Source organism: Etheostoma spectabile, chromosome 3, assembly GCF_008692095.1.
Source record: "Etheostoma spectabile isolate EspeVRDwgs_2016 chromosome 3, UIUC_Espe_1.0, whole genome shotgun sequence".
NCBI lineage: Eukaryota > Metazoa > Chordata > Actinopteri > Perciformes > Percidae > Etheostoma > Etheostoma spectabile.
This window is the reverse complement of record NC_045735.1, coordinates 29,506,827-29,519,479: the sequence shown is the minus strand read 5'-3', so window position 1 is coordinate 29,519,479 and position 12,653 is coordinate 29,506,827. Positions and strand designations below refer to the sequence as shown.

Sequence of the window (12,653 nt, the reverse complement as noted above, 5' to 3'; positions counted from 1 at the left end):
CCTGCCCGATGGTCATTTTTGAACCGTTTTGAAATTTTAGTTATGTAATAACTTTGCTGGATAAAAACATACAATTCTTCTGGACCTGACTTTTTCTCAAGGCTCTATATTTTAATTTAAAATAGTTGTAATATACCAAATTACAACTAGGCAAAGAAAATAAAATCACTTTTAACCTGATTTCGGCCATATACGTCCCAATTATACACACCGCTCGATTTTCGCGGTATTGTTTTTAATCTTTCGCCGCGGTTGAAGAATGCATATTGGTTGGCTTAGCTACCATCCGCGGATCTGCCAAATAAACTCAAAGCGGTCTTGAGTACCAGGGTGGGAATCAGCATGGTCCGAAGGACAAGCCAGAGTTGGTAACGCTATCTAACCACAATGAATACGGCGGGATGGACTCCGTTCTGAATCAGAAGCAGCGCCGGGTGCTCTCTCTGTGAAAGGAGCGTACACGCAGCCAGATGGACGTGGCTACCTACGTGTTCATGTCACTGTATACACCTTCCTCAAAATGGCGGAATCATTGCACACATCCCTCGCCAAGGAGTGCACCCAGTAAAATTGTCGGATAAAAGTTCAGGTCAACTGGCAGAGGAGCTGAGGACAAGAGGTTTTAGAGAGGAGAAAAAGGGAGCGGGTCCCCGGTCCGGCAGCGCTGCGCACCACAGCAGACACCAACCGGAGGCAGTGACAGGTTGAAGGTGTGGTTATAAATGTTCAAATAAGATATTTTGAGGTGTGTATGTGCATTTATAAGTATTGAATGAATTTACCACACACATATTTTGCAGTGATGGAATAATATTTTCTAGGCTATATATGATTATTGAAACACCTGGGCACTCAAAATTATTGCATAACACGTAAAATTTACATTTTGTGGTTATTTTGTTTTTACAAAAGATCCTAACAATACCTGCATTAAAAAATTGCAATGTAGGTACTTTATCATGACAGATTAGTAGATTTAGAACTCTGCGGTCAAAATGACCGATCACGGCAGTTCTAGTAGTTATGGAATCAGATACTGTGGGAAAACTCCCCCCCCATGGGACTACTTTGACGTGCACAAGATGGATTCATTGTAACATGACAAAACTGGACTGATCTGATAAATAAAGACTTAACCAGCTTAGAGCAGTCCCTTTAATGCCAATTAAATGTTCCGAATCCTCTGTAATACGACTTTGCTGGTCAATGGTATCAAATGCAGCACTAAGATCTAATTAACACAGTACAGAGATAAGTCCTGTTGTCTGATGCAATAGTGAGGTCATTAGTAATTTCAAAGTGCTGTCTTGGAGGTATGATGACTCAAATCCGCGACTGAAATCCCAAATAACTGTTGCTATGCAGAAAGTCACATAGCGTTGTGGCCGCTTTCTCAAGAATTGATTCGAGAAAAATGAAGGCTGGATATAGGCTTATAGTTGAGCAACATCTGGACAAGGTGTGGGCTTTTCAGAAGAGTTCCTACGTTACGCTACTTAAAGTTGCTGTGGTACACATGAGCTGTGATAAAAGACAAATGGTTATAGCTATAAGAAGTGTGATAAGGGTGAAACCTCTTAAGTAGTTTGTGATGGGGTCTAAGAGCAAGTTGATGGTTAGATGAAGAAATGAAGTGAATTCAAATTTGATACAAGATCAGTGAATTCCAAGCCAGTCTAAACATTATTTCTGGTTTCACCCCAGCGTCAAGTTCCTGGTTTAGAGATAAGTTAGTTGGCCAGTTCAAAGGCAGGTCTTTGGTGAATTGTTGTTTCTAATAGTTAAATTCTTTTCATTGGAAGTATTTTCACAAGTAGTATACAGCAGTTGGCACAGCTTACTTCGTCGCCTACAGGAGCTAGAGAATACCTGGAGGTAGCTGATTTCCTCTTTGTGACGAGTAATAGCGCGGCTTCATGGAAAATTCGAAAGGCTTTTTAGTGTTTGAGACTAGGTGCTAGATTAAACGAGAATTTCAATTGGTGGACCGCCAACTTTTTCAACGTTCCGCGATATGTTCTTTAATGTGCGAGTTTCAGTATGTATACCATGGAGCTTACCGTCTTTGTTTTATTATCTCTCTTTTAGAGGGGCAACAGAGTGGATGTCATTTGCACGCAGCCGGCTGCACTACCAACAAATTGATCGATTTGGGAGGGACTGGATCGTAGCAAGAGGAGTCCTCCTTTACTTTGTATCTGCCCAACTCCCAATGCAACACTGTCATAACCCGTGGTGACCGGTTCTCCATATCCTTCCACTTCATCTCTCTGCCAAAACTGCCCACATCCATGGAAAGCCAACCCGCTTGCTGGTTCACACATTCTTCCGCCCACAGGATACCCAGGACATCATCTCTGACTGGGCACCCCAGTTCCTTTGCATCGTAATCCTTCTGCCAACACCTATCCTATTGCCCGTGAGCCTGCACCCTAAGCCGGATGCCCTGTCATGCTCCATTCCACAGAATTTCATCCTTCCCTGTTTGCTGCCTTGTCCACCTCCCTACTCTGGGAAAAGTCCGCCTGTGATGTTGCGCCCGTGCCAGCCTTCCTTCAGCCCCTGCCGGTCTGCTCCACCTCCTTGTGGTCCCCGGTCGGCCCTGGTCCCACATCGCCTGGACACGTTGTCACTGTCTGCCCACTCCCAAGGCACGTTTCATACTCACCGTGGTTGACCGGTTCTCCAAATCCGTCCCACTTCTCTCTCTGCCTAACGCTGCCTACATCCATGGAAATGCCCCGCTTGCTGGTTCCCAGCACTCTTGTTCCCCTACATGGCTAACCCGGGACATCACCCGAACGGCACCCAGTTCACTTCGCAAGTCTTGAAATCCTTCTGCCAAGCTCTCGCGGTGGCCCCACCAGCACGCTGCCCGGTGGCCGCTGCTCCGCGGCAGACCTGTGCTCGTACAGTGTCCATCTCTCTGTAAAGTCAAGATGAGCAGTGCGTGTCTGGTGTCTTTGCAGCTTCACGTTTTACTGGAGCCGCGGATTATCAGTGGAACAGAACGATATTCCCAGATGATTTAAGGAATTTACTATTGTTGTTACATATATGCACACAGCGTGTATAAAGTCATTTACTTTATTTTTCTCTTTTTGTCCACAGAGGTTCTGTATGAACATTCATTGTACAAATATTATAATTAGACATGCTTATACGACCGTGCATATGTTGTAAACTGTTCTCACGTTGTGAAAAAGGGTTTGAAATTATCCAGAGTCCTTAGGGGTCATTTACCGAGAGCATAATTCCCCTTGCTCACTTTTTAAGCAAAGTAGCCTAAATAATAATCATTTTATTTATATTGTGCGTTTCTTTGGTAGGCTACTCAAAGACACTTTACGGAACTTATCACATAAAACGAACACCAAAATAGCATATTTAAAAGCAATTAAAACACAGTGTAGCCTACAACTTTGTAAAAATGTGAGTGACTTAGGCTAAGTAGATATTTTTTACACCCTCACACATTCAGTCGGTTCCGCTATGTTGGGCTTTTTCTCTCCGTTGATAAGCCTGTATTTCCCTTTTGCATATCTTCCCCTCTTCGTGTACTTTCCATTAAGCTGCTGCTCATTGGGTGAAACATATGGGCCATGCGTCTTCTCATTCTGCATCAGTAAATCTGTGATCGATACTGGGGTCTATTTAAGAAAGCCATGAACGTGCAATTATCCCACTATCTGCCCCTGGCTTGACATGCTTCCCTGTTCATTGTGGCTCGGCAAACGTGCAACCGTTGGCCGCCAATGAGCGGATCACACTAAGTCAAGCTGCGTTTTTCACTTACCTGGATATCTTTCTTCTACTTTAGTGCCAACGGCCCCTTGTCTTTTTGTCCCTGCTGTTTTCTTTTTTCCTCATTTCCACCTACTACACTGTCCTGTATACCATGAAGATATGCTTGGAGCCTATGGCAATGGCTGTGAAAGGAAACTTGTAAATAGGCCTGAAACTTTGGTGGCAGAGGTTTGAGATTTGTTTTTTAAACCTGCTGTGTTTGCAAGGCAAAAACCCTTTGCTGTTTGGGCACCTCCTTCCCCCCTACAGACATACAACGTCACTGTTCAGCGTTATTTTCCCATGTTGCTTCAATAACTATAAATACCAGTGCAAGCTTTGATTTCCATGAATGTGATGCCACCCAGTGATTTAGCTCCTTAGACAGTATGACATCCACACAGATGTGGCAAGAGGCAGGGTTGGGCACTCTTACAGCTGTTGCTGGTGGCATCTTCTCTCAGGCTGAGGACTCTTTGTGCAGCTGAGAGGGGATCTGAGAACCCCAGCTATCTACGAATGGGGACTTATGTTGGGGGAATCTCTCTTTGTACGCCGCTGGAAAAGTCGGACAGGACACTCTACAGCAAAAACCATTGCCAATGGAATCAGCAGGGTAATTATACAGTATAATATTTAGATCTAATTGTATGAAGACGAAAGTCAAACTTTTAAAGTAAAAATAGTCCTTGTTTTTTTCTATATAGAAAATACTTGAATTTACTATTTATGTTTCTATTCATTGACACATTCAACTAGTATTTATTATTAGATGTGTGTACCAGTTTGAATTTCAAGTTTCCACGTTTGCTCGGCTATGCTCTCTGCCATAGAGGAGATTAATAAACAGCACAGACCTACTGCCTGGTATCTCTCTGGGCTATAAGATCTAGATTCCTGTGCCTCAATTGCCAGAAGTGTGAGGGTTTCACTGGCCTTGGCTAATGGTAATGATATATATCTGCCACTCTCTGATGCAACATGTACCGACCTGCCCATTTCGGCCATAATAGGTGAGGATCTCCTCTCCTTGCATGGCTATAGCTACTGTCATCGGACCCTTCATATCCCAATGGTGGGTAAGATTTGCAAATGTAATTATATTCGTGAAAAAATAGATTTTAATTCTATTCAGCTGGACATAGAAAGGATTTAAAATAATTGCATTTGCTCAATCAAGTTGTTTCATATTTTGCAACTCTATCTTAGAATATTTTTCTTTCTTTTTCTTTTAGATCAGCCACTTTGCTACTTGTGCTGTCTAGTGTAAAACTAAGTACCCTTCCTTTCTTAGAACAATACCGTGACTATACCAGAGTAGACCATGGCTCATTGGTCAACACTTTGTTGGACTTGGGTTGGAGCTATAGAACAAATGATGGTTATGGCAACAATGGCATGGCCACTTTCACAGAAACCGCCCACATCTGGGCATCTGTCTAGAGTACTCTGTAGTTTCTTTATAACAGACCCACCAGACAAAATTAAAAGGATCATTGACATTATAAAGGCTTCCACTTCCAAGTTGATTGTCACTTTCCCTCCCTGCGATGTTATTGCTTAGTACAACAGTTGTCTCGCACAACCTGACTGGTACCATGTGGGTAGCACTGAGTTGGATCTCTGATTCCCAAACTGCAGCCATGGATATGGCTCACATTCTGGATGGTGCCATAGTCTGTCCATCCCAAAGCACATGTCAATGGAATGATAGATTTCATGTTGAATGTGACACCGCTCATTCATCTAGTAATGAAATGTTTCCAGAGTTTTGGATACAGTTATTTAACGTGTAAGTTCAAACAGTCCAAATCTTCATCAGGAATCAGAGAGAATGTACTGGCCATGAAGATCTGACTGGAGTACAAAACGCTTTACGGATATGTCGCTCATGCCTATCTTTTACAATACTATAAAGGAGTGTATGCTGTGGCCCACGCACTTCATAATGTTCTCAGCTGTAACAACACCTGTAACAACAAGGTGCAGCTAGATCCATTTACGGTGAGTACACATCAATATTCATATAGTTTTTAACTAAGTCACATTAACAAAAAAAATTGTTCAAATTCTAAAAATAAATGATTGTCACTTTTTATCATGCTATTGAGCATAGCCCACATGTTCATCAGTATGATATGAATACATGTCTTCTTAGATTTTACACACATAAAAACATACGTTCAAAACTAAGGAAGAGATGACGTTTACTTAATGAGAATGGAGACCCAGCAGCAAGTAGGAAATTATAACCTGGCAGCCAACAGAACATGGCATTGTGGACTTTCTCAGAGTTGGTCTTATGATGCATCTCTACCTGAAGACAAACAGCTGATCTGCTAAATAGTCTTTAATTTGGGAAAGAACTCACAACAGGTAAGCTAAAATGGTATTATTGTAAATGTTAGTTTTCTGTGATTTCAAACTAAACTTTCAATAAGGGATTTGATTAGTTAAGTTATTGTGTCAATAATTGGTTTGTATACAAGAATATTAGTAATAGAGGCTTGCAAAGCCAACACCCTTGTCAAAGAAAATGCCATACGTTTTCTTTAATTGTTTTTTTCATACGGTTTCCTTTGTCGTTTGCAGTGGAAATGTCCCCAGACATCGCAAGGTTCTCCAGAAGGAAAGCCTGGCTGCTATGACTGTTTAAGATGTGCAGAGGGAGAAATAAGCAACATTACTGTACAGTGATTATCTGTTGAAAGTTATCAAAATGATCATTGACATAGGGTCCGCTCACTCAAATAGATGGTCACCCTATACAATGCTTGTCCCCCATCGTGAGTTGCAGCTGCAAAATAAGCAATATTCCAATAAAGCTATTTGTCTGTTTTTAAGACAGGCTTGAAGACCATTATCCCCCCAACTGTTGTACACAAACACAAAGACATTAATGCAGGTTGTTTGTGGTAACTCAAGATGTATACCTAAACCAGTACCAGACTTGCACATCAATAATTATAACATAACTCTAAAATCAGAAACCAAAGTCTGTGACTCCTTAAATCTATTTTTGCCACAGTTTTCAACTAGCCTATACGAGTATATTACACATTTTTTAAAAGAATTCTAGAAATGTTGTTATGGTATTTGGTGTTCCACCCACACATGATGAAACATGGAACTATGAAACATTGCTGGGGTTTCTTAGGAATCCATAATTTATGACAAACATGCATGTTATCAGTCTTAATATGCAAAGAAAAGATGTAAAGTTGAGAGAAACAAAGAAAAATGTACTAGCAATTCTAATAACTGCTATTTGTTTCAGATTCCATCACCTGTGCGATGCCACCCTGAGTTCTGGTCAAATGAAAGAAGATGCTTGTGTGAAAAGGAGGCAGAGTTTACTATCATATGAAAGATATTATGGGAGTGCTGCTCACTGGCAGCATCCTTATTTGGAACAGCATCACTGCTGTTGTGGCTTCATTTTCTTCAGCTACAGGAAAACTCCTATTGTCCAGGCCACAACTCTGAGCTGAGCTTCCTTGCTCTCTTCTCCTTGACTCTGTGTTTCCTGTTTTCTCTACCTTCATAGGCCGGCCCTCTGAGTGGTCTTGCAACTGCGACACACAGCATTCCATCACCTTTTGTTCTTTGTATCTCTTGTGTTCTGGGGAAAACTATAGTGGTGTTAATGGCCTTCATGGCCACACTTCCAGTGTTAAGTTTATGAAAGGTTTGGGCCTGCACAGCCAAAGACCACTGTTGTGGGCTTCACTGTTATACAAGTTACATATGTATCCTCTGGTATCATTTTCTCCTCCTTTTCCATTTAAATCTTAAGATATTCACAGACAAAATCATCTTAGAGTGTGCTCTGGGCTCAGCTGTAGGTTTTTGGGCTGTCCTTGGGTACATAGACTTCTGGCCATGTTATGTTTCATTCTTGCTTTTCTGGCCCGAACTGCCTGATAATTTTAATGAAGCCAAATTTATCACCTTCAGCATGCTGATATTCTGCGCTGTCTGGATCACTTTTATCCCGCGTATGTCAGCTCCTGGTAAGTTCAGCGTTGCTGTGGAGATATTTCTATTCTGGCATCCAGTTTTGCACTGCTCTTTTGTATTTTCCTTCCAAAATGTTATATATCCTTACTGAAACCAAGAAGAATACCAAAAGAATATGATGGGGAAGGGGGTACCAAAAAATTATAAACCCTACATATATGGGGCCAAAGGCTTTTATGCCATTTTAATCATTTTTCAAGCAACTGTCAAGTAGATATCTATCTTAATTTTATTGAGACTCCTTTTGTTGTACTACTATAGTATTACTGTAGGTGGAAAAAAATTCTGAGGCATCACCAATACTCCACTCCCCACCAATACTACAGCGAAAGCACAAGCAATGTCACAGGTGGCGTATAGTTATTAATAAGAAAACCTATAATGCAGAAGCTAATTTTTCTCCATTAAATGGCTCATACAATGATCTACAGCCTTTTCAACATTTATTTTTTGTCACTGTCTTGTCTAGTGTCCTGCATCTCAAGGTCAGAACCTACAGTTAAATGCTTGTACTTAAATAAACATTTTTCCATTTACACGTTTTGTACAGAATCAACTAAACATTTTCACAGCCCTAAAAAACAGTGAATTCAAAAAGTAGTTTTTATATTACAGAATAACAAATTAGTGGTGCATACACTTTCAAAATGTAATTGTCATGTTAGCGTATGATTCAATGTACAGCTTTATATACATCCTAACTGCTGTAATTTTAAGGCCAACAATTGACATTTGAAACAAACACAGACCCAAAGAGAGATCAACATCTTAATAGTACTTGTTTCCCTGAATATACTGTACTGGCCAGTAAACATTTAACCGTGTTAATAAAATCTTTATTGTGACAATATTTACTACTTTGTGTGTGTATGTGTAATATGTGTTTTACACAATCATCCACCACATACATACAGTAAAATACGATACATGGTATTACAAGTGCACATTTATTTTTCTTATTATTATTTTGACCCTACATTTTACATCATTCTCATGGAACTTTTCATTGGATAAGAAAATAAGAGTTACGCTTTTGATAACTGACAAATAGACATTTCAAACTGCCTGATTATCATTTGATATTATTTGTGTTATTGTTATTTCATCATAGAGACGTTTATTAGTCAGCTGATATGCCTCGTAGCCCTCTTTAGTTATAAACAATGTTGTTGGATGCTTGTTAGTTTCCATGAAACACTTAAGGCCAACATTTACATTTCAAACAATGCAATTGCAGCTAGACACAAACAGTCATCAGACATCTTATTGCTACATGTAGGCTAATTTTAATATAACTACTATATTAAATATATCTGGCTAGAAGATTTACTGTTAAAAATAGAATCTTCCATGTGAACCTATATTACTGATAGGTGTGTATGGTAATATGTTTTACACAATTTCCCTGCAAGGCATAAAATACTGTTAAAATGACTTTGGCAATTCATTTTTTTTCCTTACTGACCCTACATGTTACATTATTCTAAGGGAATGCTGCTTTTGGATAAGGGAATTAAAGTTAGACTTGGACAACTAATCCAAAAAAACACTTCAACATGCCTATTTATGAGACATTGGACCATGTGTAATTATATTTGGTGTTTTGTTATTTTTTCAGTCAAAGATATGTTTAATTAGTCAGTTGGATGCTCAATGGCCCCTGTTTAGTTAAAAAAACAAATATTTGCTAGATACTTGTTGTTTATGAAACACTTTAGACATCTCTACAGAGGTTGTGTCTTTGGGCCTGATTAGTAGGAGCACATGTGGTGAAGTTCTGTACGTCCATGCATACCGACTTCACCTCAGCTCTTTCCACTCCACAAGCGGTCTAACAAACTAACAACTGCCTCCGCCATTCCGACTGTCTCCGACTCCCTCCACACCTTCTTCTCCTCACCTGGAAACCTTCCCTGTCAGGGCTGTTACATCATGATCCTCTCTAAACTGTGCCCTGGAGAATTTGATCATGATGCTGCCTTTTAACTTAACAAACTTCCAATAATGCATTAAGAAAGAAATTAGGTTTTTTATACTCGTTTTTAAAATGTGGGAATGGAAATCAACTCTTAATTTGATGTGCTGAGTGGTTGACATTAAACAATCCCATTAGATATCAGAAAATAGATCATACAGTTTAGTGTTGACAATAACATGCAAATGTAATGTGTTATTAAACATGTTTTAGTCAATAATTTGAACAACGCATCAAGAAAGTGACATAGTGTGTTGTAGAAAGTGTTCATAGGGATTTTGAACCATTCTTTGTCTGGCCCTCACCTGAGACCACTTTGCCATGGGAGACCCTACCGAGCAACACAGCTCCAACACACACCCTCAGGTTCATAGGGACACACGGACCTCTCCACCACGATAAGGTGAGGTTCCCCGGAGAGGATCAAAGAAGGTGACTATAGTAATATGAATATTTTCTGGATACACACACTTCTACTTCCATATGACATTAAAGATACACTTTTTTGAAATAAGAACCCAACACTGGCCTTTTCTTTCTCCCTTGTTCCTTTTTTTCCGTGTCAAATATGACAGCTTTGGTCAGTGGCCCAACCGAACCAAAAGTTGAAACCAATGTTTTCTGATGGGGTTAGCCAGGACTATATGTGCAGGAGACTCAGATTCATCATGCCCACATCCCATGTTCATAGACCTGTCCTGCCAGATCTCCAGATCTCCAGGCAGGCCGGTTGCAGGCTGAGGCTAGCAGCCTGGTGCAGAATGGAGATCACCTAACTAAGGAGGCCAGTGAAGGTTTCGGAAGAAAAAAATAGCAAAACACTGCCACCTGATAAATACCACAAATTTAGAGTTAATATTTGCAGTAGCAGCTAGTTACTTCAAAAGCCTGGGTCAACATTTAGAGGTCCTTGGTAATTCTTCACTCATGCCAAGAAAATGGCAGGCAGGGTTGGTGACTGACTGCTTAGTCCATGTTTGACCAGATTGTGGTCAAACATTTTTTGAGTTGCTTCTTAGCAAAAAAAACCTTTTGTTCTTCAACCAACTAATCACGTATTCTGGTAAGCGGAGAACTTCCATTAGAATCATTCAGATACTTATGAGCGAGTCCCTCAAATGTCGCACCATGTTGTGCCTCCATCTTTAAAATACATTAGCTGAAGAGGAAGATACTCTACACTCAGTGCACTGTGACAAATCCAGGAGGGGAGAAGAATTTTTTGTGACTGCCGGCGATTTGAAAGCCTTTGAAGATGGAGGATCACGCCTATTTTCGAGAACATGTAAAAGAGCGCCAAGAAAGTTAAAAGATAATTAAACAATAACGCAAGACAAAGCAACAAGAAAGAATAAGTGGTCTTCCAAGATTCTAAGAGCTCTTAAAGAGCAAGGATTTTAAAAGGACTCCAAAGTTGCCTGCTTCTTCACAAAAAGTTAATTCGGCCTAGTTGTGTGAATTAAAAGTTTTATTGTGATGGTTGTGGGTCCGGCTGGCCGTGAGTATTTGTTGTGTTTACTATTTTTCTATCTGAGTTTTCTGTGGTCAGGGGCCGTTGCACAAAACTAGGATAGGGGGATTAAGCCGGATATTCAAGTTATCCTATGAATTTAGCTTTGACTCGGTTGCACGAAACCGGATGAATAAGCCCAGCCAATATACCATGGGAATTTTCTTTGCGCTACCTGGTCCAGAGCAGGCTAACAGCCAGGCTAAGATTAATCCGGAGTCTCAGTGTCAAGTCAGCTGCCGTCTGATCCGAAATAAACAGTTTAAACAGTTAACAGTTTTCCGTGTCTTCTGCTTGTGGCTTTTTATTTTTATAAACATGCATAGCCTACTTGTCACTATTTGTTGTCGCGAGTTTGTTAAACCCTACTACGGTTGTTAGATGTGTTGTATGTTTGCACTGGCACCCAGATGCGGAGTGGGCTTTTCCCGGTGGGACGAAAGGTGTTCGCGGCCGCCTGGCATGCGCCGGTGGCCCGTGTCTGCTGCCTGTCGCGGACCTCGCGAGTCGCTCGGTGTCCATCTCTCTGTAAAGTAGAGATGAGCAGCGCAGCGTCCGTGGTCTCCTTTCGGTTTATACAGGACGCGCTCCAAAATTAAGTGTGACAATATTAATGTAGCATATTACCATGATAATAATGGCAAGCTGGTCAGAGACCAATAACATTCTATTTTTTATTTTCTTGTTGCTATCCTTCTCTAATAAAGGAAGTTTGTGTTCTAATACTCCTTAATATGTAGGCCTAATGTTTTTTTATTCCTACATTTTACATTGGTTTCATAACCTTCTCAATATAGTCCTTTAAATTCTTTATTTCTTTAAATTTCTTAGCGCACTTATACCTTTATTCTGTGTTTTTGTGTCCTAATGTTTCTATTTTGTTTTAACTGTCTATTATGTGTTTTATTAGTTTTTAATGCTTATGATTTTTAACTGTTTGTACTTGTGTTTTATCTGTTAACATGATTTCGGGTAAGCACTTTGAATTGCCTGTTGCTGAAATGTGCTATACAAATAAAGCTGCCTTGCCTTCCTTGCCTCACATCCCTGGACTAATAACGTGGCCTATATACTACAGTATAGGCCTACTATGTAGTGTAGTTTACATTCATCACACCGGGAACACCACAATGGTCCTTAATCTTTTTATTTTGGTGCGGTCACTTGTCAGAAGAATAAAAAAAACATGAATATTGTTTTACATATGCTCACAGCGTGTATTGAAGTCATTTACTTCTTTTTCTAGTTGTTGTCCCTTTCTGATTGTTCTGTATGAACATTAATTGTACAAAGAATTAGATACAGTTTATAGAGATGTGTGCATATGGTTGTAACATATGTTCTCGCATTGTGAATACAGGT

The 12,653-nt window shown here is 40.2% G+C and overlaps 1 pseudogene; it reads left to right on the top strand.

Annotated features, from left to right (window-relative positions):
* LOC116687025 (extracellular calcium-sensing receptor-like) overlaps positions 1-12,653 on the top strand; it is a 37,614-nt pseudogene that overhangs the window by 22,718 nt on the left and 2,243 nt on the right.